The sequence below is a fragment of the Triticum dicoccoides genome, chromosome 2B (assembly GCF_002162155.2).
Source record: "Triticum dicoccoides isolate Atlit2015 ecotype Zavitan chromosome 2B, WEW_v2.0, whole genome shotgun sequence".
In the NCBI taxonomy this organism is placed as follows: Eukaryota; Viridiplantae; Streptophyta; class Magnoliopsida; order Poales; family Poaceae; genus Triticum; species Triticum dicoccoides.
In genome coordinates this window covers 544,217,228-544,238,083 of record NC_041383.1, presented here as the reverse complement: position 1 = coordinate 544,238,083, position 20,856 = coordinate 544,217,228, and the positions used below count along the sequence as shown (strand labels likewise).

Below are 20,856 nucleotides of genomic sequence, written 5' to 3'. Positions count from 1 at the left end.
AATTTTTTGATATATTATTTGTGTTTTTAACATATTGAATTGAATTAGTTTTATTTTTCTGAATTTTTTGATATATTATTTGTATTTTTAACATTTTGAATTGAATTAGTTTTATTTTTCTTAATTTTTTGATATATTATTTGTATTTTTAGAATTTTGAATTGAATTAGTTTTATTTTTCTGAATTTTTTGATATAATATTTGTGTTTTTAACATATTGAATTGAATTAGTTTTATTTTTCTGAATTTTTCGATATATTATTTGTATTTTTAACATTTTGAAAAAGAAAAAGTATTTTAAGAATACCTTTAGTCGCGGTTGGCCTGCCCAACCGCGACTAAAGGTCGTTGCGCGCGGGAACAAAACCCCGCCAAAAAAGCCCTTTAGTCGCGGGTCTCCTCCCCAACCGCGACTAAAGGTCACCCTTTAGTCGCGGGTTGCCTCCCCAACCGCGACCACAAAAGGTTTCATGCCTAATTAAAAAAGTTTAAGATTTTATAAATTATAAAATGCATTTAATTTATTGTTTAAGGCACGGTTTTATTCACCAAAGCGCATTTAAATACTTTACAAATGTGGTTTTCAACGTGACAATTATCAAGGGATTATTTGCCACGCTTTGAACATTTTAGTTTTTATGTTTGAAATTTTTAATTTTTTAACTTGATTTTGAATTTTTAAATTCGAAAGGGACTTGAATCATCACGAGATTAACCACAGTAATCGTGGTGATGTGGTACCATTAGCAGAGGTTAATGTATCCGGGCGTCACACTCAAGTTCTCTAGCAAATGACTCAAGTTCTCTAGCAAATGACTGCAGCTCATGGTCTGAAACCATAAGACTGCTCTCGCGCTCTACCGCGACACCCTCTCCCACCCCTTCCTCGCCCCCTCCTTTTGCCACCGCCCTTTCGCCACCGCCACCGCCCCCCTTCTTCACTTAATTAATTTGTTTTTACTACATGTTTTCAGGACTGACATAATGGCGGACGATAGAGCTGACCCGATTATGGACAACTATGATCCGGACGGTGAAGCACATATGTTCGGCATCATAAACGGCGATATTCTATATGTGCCGACCGGACAAGAAGAAGATGATATCTCTTCTTATCTGAACCTTGACGGTGAAGATGAAGGGCGCCGTCAGCAAGATGATGCCGAACAAACGTCGATAAACGACGATCTTCAAATGGAAGTAGCAACCACCTCCGGCGCCGAGGTATATATATACATTGAGCCTCTGGTGATACAAACTAACTGATTTGAATAAATATGTGTGTACTAACGCGCGCGACTCTCTTTCTTATTTTAGCCCTCGGCCGGATCGTCAAAACAATCGAGTACGTCGTCAAAGCGTGGCGCAACCAAGACGATGAAACAAGGAGAAACATGCACCATCGAGGTTGTCGACAGTGCAACCGGCAGGCCGCTGGAGCCCTGCAAGAACGCCACCAAGTTTGTCAACCAATGCGGAGCCATTGTTAGAGACAACGTCTCGATCACCGTCCAGGAGTGGAATAAGCCAAAGAAGGCACGAATTGCTGGTTTCACTTTTGTCGATAAGAGAACAAAAAAAGATTGCTTCAAGAAAAATCGGAGCAGTTCGCTCTTCATAAGATGGCCGACGCATTCCGGAAATTCAAGCAAAATCTAGCCCATGACTTTGTCAAGCAGAACAAGACTCCGGATTTCAAAGGACAATATGAGAAACTGAAACATGATTGGCCAAAATTTGTGAAGCAAAAGAAATCGGAGCAGTTCATTCAAATATCGAAAAAAATAAGGAAAATGCGGCTAAGAAGGAGTACAATCATATTATGGGGCCAGGAGGGTATCGCCTTTGGGAGCCTAGGTGGGAGAAGATGGAGAACGAGCTGAGGGCGCGAGGAATCCGTCCAGGTACGGAGGGATGGGACCCAAGGGCCAAAAGCTGGTGGTACGGGCATGGGGGAACGCTGAACCCGGAGACAGGGGAGTGTGTTTACCGGGGCAAAATAATTAAACCCACCCAAGCCCTTATTGACGCAATGAGGGATGCTCAAGAGGGGAAGATCAAGTTCAACAGAGAGAACGACGCGCTGACAAAAGCCCTCAGGAATCCTGAACACGGAGGACGTGTACGAGGCATGGGGCACATTCCGTGGAAAATAGGGTTCCCCCAGAACGATGACCCGTACAGTTATAGAAGCCGGAAGAGAAAGATGGATCGGGAAGCAGATGTTGTGGCGCGGTTGGCATCGGAAATGGATGTGATGAAGAAAACCGTGAGTGTACTAGTAGCCGAAAGAGATGCAGCTCGGGCGCAGCATGAAGATCATCCAGCGGATCTCAGAAGCCAGCAGCGGAGAAGCAGTGTAGCTTCCACGGAGGCCCCATCGGCTGGTGCAGATGCACCGACGATCGAAATTACTGCACCGGAGCCTCTGGTGGTCGAAATTACTGCACCGGAGCCTCCTCGCTACCCCGTGGACGATATAAAGGAGATGAAAGAATGTCATCTATATTATCCTATCGGGAACATGTCCATGAAGGTAGCCATCGGCAGTGCTTTACCATGTTTACCTGGAGCACTCCACCACAACAACCCCATTCAAGATGGCTATGCTCGTGTCACGGTGGAGGACATAGTCCAAGGGTTTGAGGACCTGGAGATTGACATTGCTACACCTGAAGGGGAGAAAAGACTTGGAGATGTCAAGCGCCATTTCATTCTATGGCAAAAGAAGTTTATCAAGTTTCTAGGCGAGGCGCCAAGGACAACAAGTCCACCCCCCTACGGTGGTGGTGGTGGTGGCGGTTCACCTACACCTCCGTCACGTCAGCCGACGCCCCCCAGTCCACAACGTCCGGCGGGTGATCAGACGCCGCCCCCCAGTCCTCGTCCGGCGGGTGATCAGACGCCGCCCCCCAATCCACCTCCGGCAAAGAAGCAGAAGCAGTCCTGGATTATTAACCCGGACCCTTATGTACCTAAGACCACAAAGGTACCGGAGCCATCACTGAAGCCTCTCCCCACAAGGCCTTGGGAACGTAGTGCCGAGGAAACTGCCGCGGCCGCGGCTGCTGATCATGAGAAATGGAAGGTGGACTGCAAGAAGAAAAGAGAGCCCGAGCCCAAGCCAGTATTTTCTGATGAGCAAAAGAAGTGGGCTAAGTCATTTTTGAGCACACCGTCCCAAGCCGCGAAGAATCTGCCTGACGACTATGCACGTGAACTTCGTAGGCAGGCACTCATGTTGAAGGAGAAGAAAGAGCGGGCGGAGAACCAAGAGAACAAAGCCTTGGAGGAGGCCGAGAAAACGGAATTAGAAAGTAAAAAAAGCGGGAAACGAGTTGCCCAGCTCGGGGAACAAAGTAAACAATCGATTGCCCCGCTTATAGTGAAAGCCGCCGGTCCGGATGACCCCGATATCATAGCAGCTGCGGCAGCACATGGATTGACTGTAACGAGTGCCAGAGAACAAGCGGCCAACTTAGGTATTACTCTTCGTGAACTGTTAGGCCTTGATGAGGCGCCAGTGAAGGAGGTAGTAATTACATATGTGAAGAATGGGCCTCTCGTCGAGCCTGCGCAGGAAGAGGATCTACCTCCACAAATGAAAGGTCTGCTGAAATGGTACAAGGGTTACATAAAAAATAAAAACGCCAAAGAATATATTTATGCGGAAGTTAGATATGAGCATCACTTCAAACATTACTATGTACAAATTCATCTGAGTGAATTGTTCCAGCTTTTCAATCTGCGCGAGCTCGACAAATCTATCATCAGTTGCTACGTTCTGTAAGTGATTTATTTCTACCCCATCTCGTTCATATTGCCTGCACTATATATATGTCCTAACTATATTGTTGTGTCCGCTATTATACATGCAGAATGAAGATTAAGGAATGCAGAGTAAGGAACATCCATGATGTTGGGTTCATTGACCCACACATCGTTAATGGATATGTGTTGGAGCATCACCCCGCCGACATGGAGGCAGACCTGTGGCAGTTTCTTACAAAGCAGGAACTCAAAAGTGATATTCTATTTCCTTACCATTTTAGGTGAGTGTTTCTGTCTTGAGCACATTCTCTTTTGTTTACTCCATGCATGGTATGTGGCCGGCTAATCGATGAGTTATGCATGACGTACTGTGCATGTATCGTGTCCGCAGGTTCCACTGGATTCTGCTAGTAATTAAAGTTGACACCTCAGAATGTCTCGTCCACGACTCTCTGAATAAGGATCCAAAGCTTTGGGGCGGCATGAGAAGAATGCTGCAGAAGTAATTATTTTCATTCATTTGCGCTCTATATCGATCGGCCTATTTCGTTCATTTCCTAATATCAAGTAACTAATAACTCTCTTGTTCATTTAATTTTCTTTGCCTCGTAGGGTTTGGAGACGGTTCGTAGATACAAAGGTCGGTGAATTCAAAAAAGAGCTAGAATTCAAAAGGTCAAAGGCTAAGAATGGTGAGGATATTCAGCCAGCGGGGACCAATCTATGTGCATACTATGTCTGTGAGATGATCCGGAGATACACCTCTGAGCGGCGGGTTCCGAGTGATACCAATGCTCAGAGGAATAACCTCCGGATGATGCTTAGTGATGGGGTTATGTACCTAGGGTAGGGTCATGGACCTGTTCCAAGTAACTTACCCTAGGACATCCCTAGAAGAGGTCGCCTTCCAGTCGACCAACGAGGATTCACTCGACTGGCCTGAAGGACTCGACCACGAAGACTCACTCGACCACCAGGAGGTCAAGAGGCACTCTGCACCGCAACGGCCTGTAATTAAGTAGACTTTATGATAGTAAAGGCACTTTATGTGGGGCGTTACCAGTAACGCCCCAGACTTAACTCACCTTAAACCCTCTCCTACGTGGGCTGGCTGGGGTCCTGGCGCACTCTATATAAGCCACCCCCCTCCACAGGCAGAGGGGTTCGGCACCTTGTAATCCATACATTCATAATCCACTCGACCGCCTCCGGGCTCCGAGACGTAGGGCTGTTACTTCTTCCGAGAAGGGCCTGAACTCGTACATCCTTTGTGCTTACAACCTCTCCATAGCTAGGACCTTGCCTCTCCATACCTACCCCCACTCTACTGTCAGGCTTAGAACCACGACAGTTGGCGCCCACCGTGGGGCAGGTGTTTTAGCGATTTTGTGGAGAAGTTGCAATTCTTCCGAGTATTTTCATCATGGTGTCTGCTGGAGTTTTGATCGAGGGTCAAGAGATCCGTCTCGGCACTCTCACCTTCATCGCCGACGACTCCGCATGGCTCCAGGAGGCTCCACTCGACGTAGATGCGCTCCCCGTCCGCGGTGCGACGCATTTTCGTGCATGTATCCGCGGCGTTCTGCTGCGGCAACCATCGACCCAGTATCGGTCGGCTCCTCCGTCTTCCACCCTCCCGGTCTCCCGCCAGCGCAAGCGCTCAGGCCGGTCGAGGCTTCAGCGATGGGTGAGTCACGCGGTGGCTCTCCAGTCGACCACTACACAAGTTGCGGCAATCGAGCCCAACGAATCTCTCTACGGCTTGTTCGATCAGTCGACTGGCTCCGGAGAGACTGCATCCGAGTGCGGAAGCAGTGATCCAGCGGCGGAAATCTTGATGGTCGACGGGCCCCACAGCCCTCCTGGCTTCGCCCGCGGTGGTGGAGCAGGCGACGGCGGCGACCCTGCTCGAGGCTACGAAGAGTACCAGCCCGAGCCACTCGACTCTCTGCAAAGAGAAGAGCTTCACCGCAGGAACGAGGATCCCCTGCGTATTCCCATCGCAGGAGAAACCCCCGAGGCTCGTGCCTTGGAGGAGGCGCGTCTGGCCAATTTGGCCGAGCGCACTCGACTGGAGAACCTTCAGCGAGCACTCGACGAGCGCGCGCGGCAACGAGTTCCCGACACCAGTCGACGTCAACTCTTCCCGCCGACTCAGGTATATCGAACCCCAATTCAGAATTTAGCAGCTGCGACCCGTATAGCAGAGTCCATTCAGCCTTCGCAGTCAGAGGCTGGCAGAGGTTTGCTGCAGATCAGGGATCTGCTCCGGGCAGCAGGAGATCAGAATTCAGCCATGTCTCAGTCGCGCAACAGAATTCACAGTCGATCTGTCACTGTGAATACGGTTCAGTCGGCTCACAGCCCCAGATCGCCTCCGCGGCGCGAAGGGCGTGAGAATTGGCGAGATCAATATGGCGACAGACTCGACCGAGATGATAGGCGTCGAGTGCCCTATTCCCCTCCGAGGGGTGGGTCTTACGCTCCTCGGCAGCCAGATGATAGGCGTCAGTACAGTACAGGGCGTAGGGTTCCAGTTGACCCCAGAGAGCCAGGCTTCGACGCGCGATCCATTATCGTGCAAGGGTTGGTCGACCGGAACAGAGCCCATCGAGGTGCACTCGACAGAGATGTACCCACGAGCAGTCGAGTACATGTTTCTGGTCCTGAATGTTTCAGCAGAGCTATCAGAGCCGCAGTTATCCCCCCCAATTTTAGGTTGGCAACAGGAGTCAGCAAGTTCACTGGTGAGTCTAAGCCTGAAACTTGGCTTGAAGACTACCGAGTGGCAGTTCAGATCGGTGGTGGGAACGACGAGGTGGCCATGAAGCATTTGCCCCTCATGTTGGAAGGTTCTGCCAGGGCATGGTTGACTCAATTGCCTCCTAGCAGCATTTACACTTGGGAAGATCTGTCCCGAGTGTTCGTCAGAACGTTCGAAGGGACTTGCAAGCGACCAGCGGGATTGACAGAGTTGCAAGTCTGCGTGCAGAAAACCAATGAGACTCTCAGAGAGTATATTCAGAGGTGGATCACTTTGCACCACACTGTGGAAAATGTCTCTGACCATCAGGCAGTATGCGCCTTCAAAGATGGTGTCAAGAACAGAGAACTGAGTTTGAAATTTGGTCGAACTGGTGACATGACCTTGAGTCGGATGATGGAGATTGCTACCAAGTACGCCAACGGCGAAGAAGAAGACCGACTCTGAAGCGGCAAGCACAAGCCGAGTCAGTCGGAAAAAGGAAACACCAGTCGGAAACAGAAGCGGAAGGCTGAACCGGCAGCTCCTGGAGAGGCTCTGGCCGTGACTCAAGGAAAGTCTAAGGGGAAACCTAAAGGATCCTGGAACCCCAAGAAGGTGAAGGATAAAGAAGGGAACGACGTGATGGATATGCCGTGCCACATCCACACGAAGAAAGATGAAGAGGGGAATATCATTTACCCAAAGCACACCACTCGCCAATGTCGACTCCTGATCCAGCAGTTTCAGGGAAAACAGTCTAAGGACAAGGAGAAGGAGCCGGACAAGGCCGAAGACAAAGAGGACAGTGAGGGAGGCTATCCGCATATCAACTCCACTCTGATGATCTTCGCAGATGTGGAAAGCAGAAGTCGACTGAAAGTGATTAACCGAGAGGTTAACATGGTTGCCCCAGCAAAGGCAAATTATCTGAAGTGGTCTCAAACACCCATCACATTCGACCAATCTGATCACCCGACTCATATTGCCACCCCTGGGAGGCAAGCTTTGGTGGTCGATCCAGTTGTCGAAGGCACTCGACTGACAAAGGTGCTGATGGATGGTGGAAGTGGGCTGAATCTGTTATATGCAGACACGTTGAAAGGTATGGGCATTCCGATGTCCCGACTGAGCACTAGTAACATGAGCTTCCATGGAGTTATACCAGGGAAGAAGGCCGAGTCACTCGGCCAGATAGCTTTGGACGTAGTGTTTGGCGATTCAAAGCATTTTCGCAAAGAAAAGTTGACGTTTGAGGTCGTGGATTTTCAAAGTGCATATCATGCCATTTTGGGGAGACCAGCCTATGCACGGTTCATGGCTCGACCATGTTACGTATACCTCAAATTGAAGATGCCCGGTCCCAAAGGTGTGATCACTGTCACCGGTGATAGGAAAAAGGCAGAGGAGTGCTTTCAGAAGGGCTCCAAAATTGCCGATTCCCAAGTGACAGCGGTCGAGTTCGAAGAATACAAGCAAAACGCAGATCCGAGTGACTTACTGCGATCCAAGAAGCCCGCCACAGAATCTGCATTCCAGTCGTCCGGTGGGACGAAGCCTGTTCACATTCACCCGACCGACCCCGAAGCAGCTCCGACCCGCATCTCCACAACACTCGACCCAAAATAGGAAGAAGCGCTCATGCAGTTCCTCCGTGAGAACTGGGACATTGTTGCATGGAAGCCCGCTGACATGCCAGGTGTTCCCAGGGGACTGGCTGAGCATCGCCTAAGAGTCGACTCGTCTGCAAAGCCAGTCAAAGAACATCTACGGCGGTCCGCCATCCAGAAGAGAAAGGCCATCGGTGAAGAAGTGGCTCGACTGTTGGCGGCAGGATTTATCCGAGAGATATTCCACTCCGAGTGGCTCGCTAATGTCGTCATGGTTCCTAAGAAGGACAAGTCGCTCCGAATGTGCATTGATTTCAAGCACGTCAACCGGGCCTGCCCGAAAGATCACTTTCCTCTCCCTCGCATAGATCAAATTGTTGACTCGACCGCGGGATGCGAGAGGTTGTCTTTTTTAGATGCTTACTCCGGGTACCACCAGATCCGTCTGTATGGGCCCGATGAAGTAAAAACAGCTTTCATCACTCCATTCGGGTGCTTCTGCTATATCACCATGCCATTCGGCCTCAAGAATGCCGGAGCCACATTTATGCGAATGATCCAGAAGTGTCTACTCACTCAAATCAGTCGGAATGTGGAAGCTTATATGGATGATATTGTTGTCAAGTCACGAAAAGGTTCCGACCTGCTCGCTGACCTCGCCGAAACATTTGCCAACCTCAGAAGGTATGATATCAAGCTCAATCCATCAAAGTGCACATTTGGAGTTCCTGGTGGCAAGTTACTCGGTTTTCTCGTTTCCGAACGGGGAATCGACGCCAACCCAGAAAAGATTGGCACTATTCTCTGAATGAAACGCCCTGTGCGAGTGCACGATGTCCAGAAGCTTACTGGATGCTTGGCCGCATTAAGTCGATTCATCTCACGACTCGGTGAAAAGGCATTGCCTCTTTACCGACTGATGAAGAAGGCTGACAAGTTCGAGTGGACTCCAGAAGCTGATGCAGCGTTTGCCGAGCTAAAAGCTCTGCTCTCCACCCAGCCGGTGCTTGCTGCTCCAATCAGCAAAGAGCCTCTGTTGCTCTACATCGCAGCCACAGGACAAGTCGTCAGTACTGTGCTAACGGTCGAGCGGGAAGAAGAAGGAAAAGCTCTCAAAGTTCAGCGCCCAGTGTATTATTTGTCTGAAGTCTTGACTCCATCCAAGCAGAGATATCCTCATTATCAGAAGCTTGTGTATGGAATATACATGACCACAAAGAAGGTTGCTCATTATTTCTCTAACCATTCAATCACAGTCGTCAGCGACGCTCCACTATCAGAGATTTTGCACAACAGAGATGCAACTGGTCGAGTGGCCAAATGGGCGATTGAACTTCTTCCCCTTGATATCAAGTTTGAGGCAAAGAAAGCCATTAAGTCCCAGGCAATAGCAGATTTCCTCGCCGAGTGGATCGAACAGCAGCAGCCGACTGAAGTTCACTCGGAGCATTGGACCATGTTTTTCGATGGTTCTAAGATGTTGAATGGTTCCGGTGCTGGGGTTGTCCTGGTTTCCCCCAGAGGAGATAAGCTCAGATATGTGCTCCAGATTCACTTTGATTCCTCCAACAATGAGGCAGAATATGAGGCCCTCCTATACGGGTTGCGCATGGCCATTTCACTCGGCGTCCGTCGCCTAATGGTCTATGGCGACTCGGATTTAGTGGTCAATCAGGTGATGAAAGAGTGGGACGTGAGAAGCCCAGCCATGACTGGATACTGCAGTGCAGTGAGGAAGCTGGAGAAAAAGTTCGAGGGGTTAGAGCTCCATCATATACCCCGACTGAAAAATCAAGCAGCTGATGATCTAGCAAAGATAGGTTCCAAGAGAGAAGCCATTCCGAGTGGTGTGTTCTTGGAGCATATACATACTCCGTCAGTCAAAGAAGATCCTTTCACCGAAGAAACTCCGCAGCCCAAGAGTGCCACAGATCCGACTGAAGTTGAAGTCCCAGCGGTGGTCGACTTGATCATGGAGGTTTTGGTAGTCATTCCCGACTGGACGATTCCGTATGTCGCATATATCTTGAGGAAAGAGCTTCCGGAGGATGAGGAAGAGGCTCGACAGATCGTCCGTCGATCTAAGGCCTTTACCGTCATCAAAGGACAATTATACAGAGAGAGCACGACTGGAGTCGGTCAGAAGTGCATAACACCAGAAGAAGGTCGACTCATCCTCGATGATATTCACTCGGGGACCTGTGGTCATCATGCGTCCTCCCGGACCATCGTGGCCAAAGCATACCGAGCCAGATTTTACTGGCCCAAGGCGAATGAGATGGCAAAGGAGATAGTGGATAAGTGCGAGGGATGTCAGTTCTACTCGAATATGTCGCACAAACCTGCGTCAGCTTTGAAGACCATCCCACTCGTCTGGCCTTTTGCAGTTTGGGGGCTGGACATGGTCGGCCCTTTGAGAACAGGACGAAGTGGCTTCACGCATGTACTGGTGGCAGTCGACAAGTTCACCAAGTGGATCGAGGCTAAACCAATCAAGAGCCTCGACACCGGTACTGCTGTTAGCTTCATCAGGGAACTAATATTCAGATATGGAGTCCCGCACAGCATCATTACGGATAATGGGTCGAACTTTGACTCAGAGGAATTCAGAACCTTCTGCAACTCCCAGGGCACACGGGTCGACTATGCATCAGTCGCCCATCTGCAGTCGAATGGACAAGCAGAGCGAGCTAATGGACTGATTCTCAAGGGACTGAAGCCGCGACTGATGCGTGATCTCAAACACGCGGCTGGAGCTTGGGTCGACGAACTTCCATCTGTACTCTGGGGACTGCGGACCACGCCCAATCGGTCGACCGGAAGAACTCCATTCTTCTTGGTCTATGGAGCCGAAGCAGTCTTGCCGAGTGATCTTCTCCACAATGCTCCTCGAGTCGAAATCTACAACGAAGCAGAAGCTGAACAAGCGCGGCAGGACGCAGTCGACCTTTTAGAGGAAGAAAGGGAGATGGCCCTGATCCGGTCGACCATCTACCAACAAGATCTGCGCCGTTTCCACGCCCGAAATGTGAGAGGTCGAGCCTTCCAGGAAGGGGATTTGGTTCTCCGAGTGGATCAGCACAAACCACACAAGCTTGCTCCTTCTTGGGAAGGTCCCTTCATCGTCACCAAGGTTCTCCACAACGGGGCGTACCGTCTTTACAACGTCGAGCATAATATCGAGGAGCCCCGAGCTTGGAACGCGGAGCTACTCCGCCCATTTTACACTTAAGTTTTATCACTCGGATGAGTTGCAATAAAGTACTTCTGTAGTTCATGGGTTTGGAAATAATAGTGTCATCACTTTTTATTTTTGTCCACATAAAAACTCCCCCTCAGTGGTTGACTTAGCCGCGAATCCGTTTCGCCTAAGTTTGTAAAAATCCTACCGAGTGGTGAGCCAGACTCTCACTCGGAGGCTTAGCTGCGAATCCGTTTCGCCTAAGTTTATCAAAATCCTACCGAGTGGTAAGCCAGCCTTCCACTCGGAGGCTTAGCTGCAGTCCAAGGACTCGCCTAAGTTTATCAAAATCCTACCGAGTGGTAAGCCAGCCTTCCACTCGGGGGCTTAGCTGCAGTCCAAGCACTCGCCTAAGTTGTGAAAATCCTACCGAGTGAAGAGCGATCCTCTCACTCGGAGGCTTAGCTGCAGTCCAAGGACTCGCCTAAGTTTATCAAAATCCTACCGAGTGGTAAGCCAGCCTTCCACTCGGAGGCTTAGCTGCGACCTCGCGCTCGCCTAAGTTATAAAAATCCTACCGAGTGAAGAGCAACCCTCTCACTCGGGGGCTTAGCTGCAGTCCAAGCACTCGCCTAAGTTGTGAAAATCCTACCGAGTGGTAAGCCAGCCTTCCACTCGGAGGCTTAGCTGCAGCCTCGTGCTCGCCTAAGTTATAAAAATCTTACCGAGTGGAGAGCAACCCTCTCACTCGGGAGCTTAGCTGCAGCCCTGCGCTCGCCTAAGTTACAAGAATCCTACCGAGTGAAGAGCGACCCTCTCACTCGGAGGCTTAGCTGCAGTCCAAACGCTCGCCTAAGCACAGGCACCTTGCTTTGAACCTGCAAAAGACATTTTGAGCCGAAGGCAATCATATTCAAGCGCCAAATTCAAGTTCGAATCGATATCTAAAGGAACCGAAAGTGCTCAGGCGTCAAGCCTGTTAAAGTTTGTCGGTTACAATTCCACTCGGCATACCGAGGCAAATTTAAAGAGTCGAGCCAGAAGAAGTTTTTTACCCCTCCTGTGGAGGGCTGGAAGGTGCAACAAATTCATCAAGGTCAATTCCATCGGCAATCCGAGTGGCAGCTGCAAGGAAAGTCTCCATAAAGGACCTGAAGTCATGCTTCTTGGTATTGGCCACCCGAAGGGCCGCCAGCTTCTCCTCTCGTGCATCTTTGCAGTGGACTCGGGCCAGACACAGAGCGACATCTGCACCACACCGAGCCGAGGACTTCTTCCACTCCTGCACTCGACCAGGGATCGTGTTCAAGCGGGCCATCAGCGACTCAAGGTCATTCTGAAGTGTCTCCTCAGGCCAGAGCGTCGAGTCGATGCGAGATGTGGCGAGCTTCAGCCTTGCGAGATAGTCCACGACAGCTGCAACACGAGACTCCAGTCGGAAAACATCCATGGCAACTTCGTCGTTCACCGGAGAATTGACGGGGTCAAGGTTTGGCTCCAGTCGGCTGGTTTCCTCTTCGAAGTTTTGACAAAATTCTGCAAGAGTGATCACTAAGTCAAGGGGATAGTCGAATGGAAGAAGCCACAGTTGGAAATATTTACCAAACATGGAGGTTTACCTTCAAGCATAAGAAACAGCTTCTTGGCAAGGCCACTCAGGAAGGCTTCCAGTTCAGTTTTCTTCTCAGTCAATTTGCTGACTTGGTCGGTCAAGGCAGCTTTGTCAGTTCTCAGTCGACTGACTTCCTTGTTGGCAATCCCAAGAGCAGTTTTCAGATTGGTATTGTCTTGTTCGAGCTTGGTGACTGAAGCTAACTTCTCGTCAACAAGCTTGATCTTCTCAGCTAGCTCAAGGTCTTTCTTCTGCTGGGCCTCCCTTACCTTGCCTGCAAGTTACAGCAAGATCAGGTGCTGAAACAAGCAAGGGGAAAAGCAGTCGTCAGGGTCTCACCAAACATACCTTCGGTCTCCTCCTTTGCCTTTGTCAGCTTCTCCTGAACCAGCTTCAAGCTCAGCTCGACTTGAGTATGTTTTTGTTCCAGCTCTGAGTAGCGAGCCACAAGATCACAGGAGTTCTGCGAAGAACCAATCGACTAAACGTCAAATGTAACTCACTTCCGAGTGAAAAAGGGAAAAACACACGTTTCTAAGACTACAGCCGAATACAAGCATTCGACCGTAGTCTCGGGGACTACACCCAGTGGGTGCACTCAGCGTGCCCCCACTAATCCTGTTGAAGACAAAGTCGACCAGTCGACCTCAAAAAAAAAACAGTGTGCGAGACGCATTCTCTAAGACTGTGATCAACTGCAAGCAGTCGACCACAGTCTCGGGGACTACACCCAGTGGGTGCACTCAGCGTGCCCCCACCGGTTTGCGAAATCCAGTCGACCAGTCGACTGACAGAAAGATTGACATCATAAAGCCTAAGGCCGACTGCCAGCAGTCGACCTTAGCCTTGGGGACTACACCCAGCGGGTGCACTCAGCGTGCCCCCACCGCTTTGCGAAATCCAGTTGACCAGTCGACTGACAGAAAGATTGACATCATAAAGCCTAAGGCCGACTGCCAGCAGTCGACCTTAGCCTTAGGGACTACACCCAGTGGGTGCACTCAGCGTGCCCCCACCGGTTTGCGAAATCCAGTCGACCAGTCGACTGACAGAAAGATTGACATCATAAAACCTAAGGCCGACTGCCAGCAGTCGACCTTAGCCTTGGGGACTACACCCAGCGGGTGCACTCAGCGTGCCCCCGCTAACACGGAGTTTATTCGACACACCCAGTGGGTGACTAATATAAATTCCGGAAAAGAAAAGTTTTTGGTAGCATATCCAACAGAACAAACAGCGGTCGACTGACCTGGACATTGCTTTGGAGGGCAGAACTGGCGTCATAAGCTGCCTGGCTCGCGTCCCGGATGGTCTTCAGCTGCTCCATCATGAGTCCCGCCTGGCGTATCGCCTCCTTCGCTGCGCCAGCTTGGTCCTCCGGGACGTGGTGCGTCATGAAGAGGGAAGGCTGCTGAGCACTCGTCAGTGGATTCGCGAAGGTCACCGTGTGTCGAGTGGTGTTCTCTTCCTCCACAGTCAGAATTTCAGGCGCCGGCACATCCTGAGGCACCTTACTGGCGGACGCTTTCCGACTCCTCCTGTGCTTCAGCGGCTCTTCATCCTCATCATCATCAGGAAGATCGATAACAGTGTTGGGTGGAGCTGCGGAGAAGGATCAGGATCAGAGATCGCGAGTCAGTCGACTAAGAATGGTATTAAGAACACAGTACCTGGATTCGAAGTTGCTGCATCCTCCATCTCGTGGTCATCGGCCCGGGTCGAGGTCTCAGAAGTAGCGGCACTGCAACTCCAAAGGATCAGTCGACTAACCTCAGCGTCGACCAGAGATAAAGTTCGCACAGAATAAGAAAATATGAGCAACACAATTACCCTGATATGGTGGGGATGGACACCTTCATCTTCGGCAGGAGCTTGGTCGGCTTCGATGAGGCCGCCCTGGGCTGCTTCGGCGCCTTTTCAGTCGGCGCCGGAGAGGTGGTCCGAGGGCGCTTGGTCGACTGAGTGGCGGTCGCGACCCCCTTACCACGTTCGGTCGAAGGGTCGTGGACAAGCTTCGACCGCCTTTCTGAGCGCGGTGGAACGACCTCCTCCTCCTCTTCTTCCTCGTCCTCGATGTCATCTTCATCACCTTCATCATCATCATCGTCGTCATCATCCCCTGCAGCATCCGAGTCCCATTCCTCCTCTTCCTGGCTCTCGCCCCCACTCGCCTCGCCCCCGCTCGCCTCGCCTTCATCAGTCGAAGCTTGTGCCCCATTGGGCATTGAGTACAACTCGGTGAAGGCCTAGCAGATGCCCAAACAAGGATCAGTCGACCAGTCGGCAGGGTTAGCAGAAATGAATACGACAAGGACACAATGGAAAGCAGAGCGAGTGTACCTTGTTTGGGTCGCTGTTGTGGTCGAGTGGAGGAATCCTTCTGGCTCCGCGCGGGTTGTCCCTGTTTCCGGTAACGGCTACCATCCATCTTTCCAGAGTGGCATCGTCGACTTCTTCTGGATGGACCCTAGTCTCGTCTTCGGGCCCACAGTACAACCACATGCAGTGGCTCCGGAATTGAAGGGGTTGGATGCGACGCCTGAGGAAGACCTCCAGAAGATCCATGCCCGTCACCCCCTCCCGAACCAACTGCACCACGCGCTCCATCAACATCTTCACGTCGGCTTTCTCCTCCGGAATCAGCTTCAGAGGGGAGGGCTTGTTCACTCGGTCCATGGTAAACGGAGGGAGTCCACTCGACTGCCCTGGCGTCGACTGGACCTGACAGTAGAACCAAGTCGACTGCCAGCCTCTGACGGACTCGGGAAAGGACATGGGCGGGAAGGTGCTATTGTTCCTCACCTGAATCCCCAGGCCCCCACACATTTGGACGACTCGGGTCTTCTCATCACCTGGGCTCGCCTTCTTCACGGTCTGAGAGCGACACGTGAAGATACGTTTGAACAAACCCCAGTGCGGTCGACAGCCCAAGAAACCCTCACACATGGACACGAATGCAGCAAGATAGGAAATGGAGTTTGGGGTAAAGTGGTGGAGCTGCGCTCCAAAGAAATTCAAGAAGCCACGGAAGAAAATGCTTGGCGGCAGGGAAAACCCACGATCAACATGAGTGGCCAGAAGCACACACTCACCCTCTTCTGGCTGTGGCTGCCACTCCTTCCCCGGCAACCTCGCAGCTCCGTGAGGGATCAAGCCCTCGTTGGCCATGTCGAGGAGGTCCGTCTCCGTGATGGTCGACTGGATCCAGTCTCCTTGGACCCAGCCTTTCGGCAGGCGGGATCTGGACGAGGACCCTCTGCGGCTGGTGGATCTCCCCTTCGCCTTCTCCGATGCCGACGCCTTCTTGGCACGCTCCAGCGCCGCCGTCTTCTCCTTGGCCATGGTCGCCGGTGAGATGCACGAAGGGAAGTGGTGCGGGGGCGAGAGCGGGCACGCTGAGCAGGGAGGAAGGAAGCAGAGGGAGAGAGGGAGAATGCTGAGGCGCAGCACAGAAATCCTCGCCGGGCACATTTATAAGGTCCCTTCCGAGTGGCTGACATGTGGGCCCGGTCGATCTAATCATATCTGGGAGCAGTTATGAGGACTGGATACGTGGCGAAAAAGGCGGCGCGGAGATCGAGGCGGCTATGCCCCGTCCCATCCGAACGCCGCGGTCTGCCCCGCTTCGCGCGCGCCCCCAAATTTCGCACCCCGCGGAATCCGCGAGCAACAAATCAGTCTGTCAGACGCGGTGTTTCCGGCGATCCGTCGCTCGGGAATCGTCGAAGCTCGAAAGATCACTCGACGCAAAAATAGAATGGATCGAGTCGACCGAAGACGAATTGCTCCCTGTCAACGAAGAGATTCTTTGATCCAGAACAGCGCACAACTAGAGCGCAAAGGTTAATCGGAAACGACATCAACTCCTTCTTCACTCGAAGCCTCAATCCATTCGGGGGCTAATGATGGGGTTATGTACCTAGGGTAGGGTCATGGACCTGTTCCAAGTAACTTACCCTAGGACATCCCTAGAAGAGGTCGCCTTCCAGTCGACCAACGAGGATTCACTCGACTGGCCTGAAGGACTCGACCACGAAGACTCACTCGACCACCAGGAGGTCAAGAGGCACTCTGCACCGCAACGGCCTGTAATTAAGTAGACTTTATGATAGTAAAGGCACTTTATGTGGGGCGTTACCAGTAACGCCCCAGACTTAACTCACCTTAAACCCTCTCCTACGTGGGCTGGCTGGGGTCCTGGCGCACTCTATATAAGCCACCCCCCTCCACAGGCAGAGGGGTTCGGCACCTTGTAATCCATACATTCATAATCCACTCGACCGCCTCCGGGCTCCGAGACGTAGGGCTGTTACTTCTTTCGAGAAGGGCCTGAACTCGTACATCCTTTGTGCTTACAACCTCTCCATAGCTAGGACCTTGCCTCTCCATACCTACCCCCCACTCTACTGTCAGGCTTAGAACCACGACACTTAGTCCAGAAGCTCGCTTCCGACCACTTCAAGAGGAACTAGCTGGATGGTTCAGGAGGGAAGTCCTCCATCCTAAAGGAGAACACCATTACGAGGACGTAGAACTTTATATGCATTAAATTATGTATGGAAACTTGTTCAAAATTGTATATGGTCATCCGATGATATTGAATATATATTGTATATTCCTCTTGAATTCTTTTTGGTTCTAATTTCAAATTTGTTTGAAATTGTACATTCATATGCATGTATGTAGTACCGTAGAATATGTGAAACTCCTTCAAAATTAAAATAAAGCACAAAAGAAATAAAACAATACAAATTAAACAGAAAACAGGTTTAGGGGGGGAGGGGGCTAAAACCCTAAACATGCGGCGGCCTTTAGTCGCGGTTGGCCAGAAGAACCGCGACTAAAGGTCCTCCGCCCCGACAGCCGCCTGGCGCCCACGTGGACGGGCCTTTAGTCGCGGTTCTTAAGCAACCGCGACTAAAGGGGGGGCCTTTAGTCGCGCCTGTTTGGTCGCGGTTGCGCAACCGCAACTAATGGCAGTTACGAATCGTGACCAAAGGCCCTTTTTCCACCAGTGGAGTGCACGCTGCTGCAGGAGGTGAGCACCGTGCCTGGACGATCGTACAAGCTCTCGTTCTCCGTTGGTGACGCGGGCAATGGTTGCAGCAGGTCGGTGGTCGTGGGCGCGTACGCGGGGTAGGAGACCAAGGTGTCGTACGAGTCCCAAGGCACGGGCGGGTCCAAGCTCACCTCCACTTCACGGCGATTGCCAACCTGATGCGTGTGGTGTTCCACAGCTGAATCACCACGGACGTGTTTGGTAGCCGTAGGAGCCGGCCTGGCTAGCTCAGCCTGGCTCAAGTAAAAAGTTGGCATCCACATTGTTTGGTTGCCCGTATTTAGGCCTCTTGTATTAAGGAAGCAATTTTGGCATAGCGTTTGGTTGCCTGCATTGGCTCGGTTCATGCAACTACATAGTGTTCGGTTGTATACGCGGGATATGATTAAGAGCTACTTCCTCCGTTTTATAATATAGTGCGCCCACGCATCCCGAGATCTAAGTTTGACCCTAAATTTAACCAACGAGACCGATTGCGGCTACGAATTCAGTGGTATAACTTTTGCTCCCGCCGCAATTAATCTCGTTGGTTAAATTTACGGTCAAACTTAGATCTGGAAAGCGCGTGTGCACTACATTGTAAAATGGAGGGAGTGACACTTACACTTAACACACACACTTACACTTGACACACACACACACACACACACTGTGCCTCGCGACTGTGGTGAACGGTGACTGCGGTGCATCGTCCAACACGATGAGCACGGAGTCTCGGGCGAGTGTTCTTGTGGGCGTCACGACGAACTAGTTGATAGCGTCACCGCCGCAGAGAAAGTACGTGCGGATGAGCATTGAGACACAGGAACAGTGAGGAGAAATGCAGTGCGTGTCAGACCATGGCGACTGCGGTGGACGATGGCCGTGGCTCCGCGTCCAACACGACGAGCACAGAGTCATGCACGAGCGACCCTGTCAGTGGCTCGCTGAACTAGTTGCTAGCCTCGTCGTCGCAGAGAACGTCCGCAGGGGGATAAAGGACAAAGAAGCAGAAATGCAGTGCGCGTGCCATGGCAGAGCCAGTGCAGTAGGGTGAGAGAGAGGAGGGCGAGATGAACGATGCTGTAAACAACTCCAGTGTAGTCGGACACGGGCAAGAAGGTCAAGAGGAACGGCGCCGCCGTCGAGAGGGACGAATAGGAGAGCTCTGAAAAGCAGAGGACCGAGTAGAAGAAATATAGTGCGCGCATCATGGTGGATCAATGAGAGAAGGCCGAGATGAATAATCATCGAAACAGAAAACTTGCAACACAATGTCGTGAGGAACTGCAAGATTAGGCTACTGGTCAAAGGAAATTTCAAACGGTCGATCGTGCGCGATGAATTTAACTAAATTCATCTAAAATAGCTCCAAACATGAACACAAAATTGAGCATTTATGCTCGATGAAACTACGATCCGTTCGCCTGAATGAAACTGTAACATTGATGTGCATCTTTTTCATGTAGAGTTTATCTCGAATCAAAGCACGATTATGTAGATTAGAGGGGAGAAGGAAGAAAGGAGATTAGGGAGGAGATTAGTGGTGATAAAAGAAGCACTTACACAACTCACATCCCTCTAGCCTCCACTCATCCAAGGGCCCCACTCCTGTGTGCTCGATGTGGCTTAGCTCGGTTTGCCTTGCTAGAAACCGTCGATCTGAACATTCCCACCACAGGCCCAGAGCTGTTTAATTGAAGACCCAATAGTATATGCGGGTAATCAAACAACAAGATTCTTTCTCACGGGCAACCAAACAGGTGACGTCCAAAGCCACGCTTTGTCGTCAAGGACATCTCGCTCCTCGCTATGCACGCGCATGCTGCTCGACAGCTGCTTCTGTAGCTAGCCCACGTTTTAGACCGCTTTATGTGGACTTGGTTTGAGCGTGAACGGTATGTGATTGTTTTGTATCTGTGGAATGTAATGACTGTCTTTGGAACAAGTAAGGATGACACGAAATAAACTGAATTCGCACAATCTTTGGTCCTTAATGGCTCAAAAAGGAATGATGGCAAACCATTGATGGCTCAAAAAGAACTTGATGTTGGAGCACTTGTATTCAGCCATATTTGTGTTATATTTCGGCAACATAGACACGTGCTTTTGTGTTGTCCAGTTATCTTGTAAGAGGGTTTTCACGCTACCTTGTATTGTTCGACCGTGTATTTTAATTTATTCTTATCTCTAAAGTGGGGCAAGAGCCTGTTTTGAGAGGTTTTCTCAGGTCACAACAACACAACTTGGATTGCAGTATTAAGGTACTCCAGGGTGCTTCGCACATCATGTTTACTTCCTTCTGGGCATGCTTTCTAAGATGGCATATATTTAAGAGTGACACATCTTAACATTCCATCAGCACTAAAGGTGCTATGATGTGGCTACATTTTTAACAATCAACTATTTCGCTTAATCAGAAGGCATACTTCATAGTATTGGCAGTTGTAGAGGTCTCGGAAGTAGCTCCATGACTCGATCAAACTAGCTGCTCTGCCCTGCACATTCTCACAGTAAGCCGCGTTGGCTTAGTTGAAAATCATGGTACTGGTGTCGTCGAAGAGCCGTAGATACTGATGTATCTCACGTCACTGATGTTGATGGTCGAAGTCTACTTGCAAATAAAACGGTGAGAAAAGCTGCAATTAGGATGACATTTATATACATTGAATGCACGTGTGTGTTCCCATTACCTAGCTGGGGCAGGGGCAGTAGTGTTCGCCAATCAGGAAGGGATTTTGCAGCTTGACATGTTACAGTGCATGAATGTACTTGCTTTACCAAGCCCGGCTTGGAATTAGCCCATGTGTTTGACCCTAACATGTTTGTGGTGCTCGTGAACACACCATCATGTTCTTCACCTACTCGTAGTTCAACCCCTGCTGGTGACCAGACTCCTAA

At 50.6% G+C, this 20,856-nt stretch overlaps 1 pseudogene; it reads left to right on the top strand.

The window, feature by feature from the left end:
• Window positions 1–20,856, top strand: part of LOC119360993 — a 35,222-nt pseudogene that overhangs the window by 8,185 nt on the left and 6,181 nt on the right.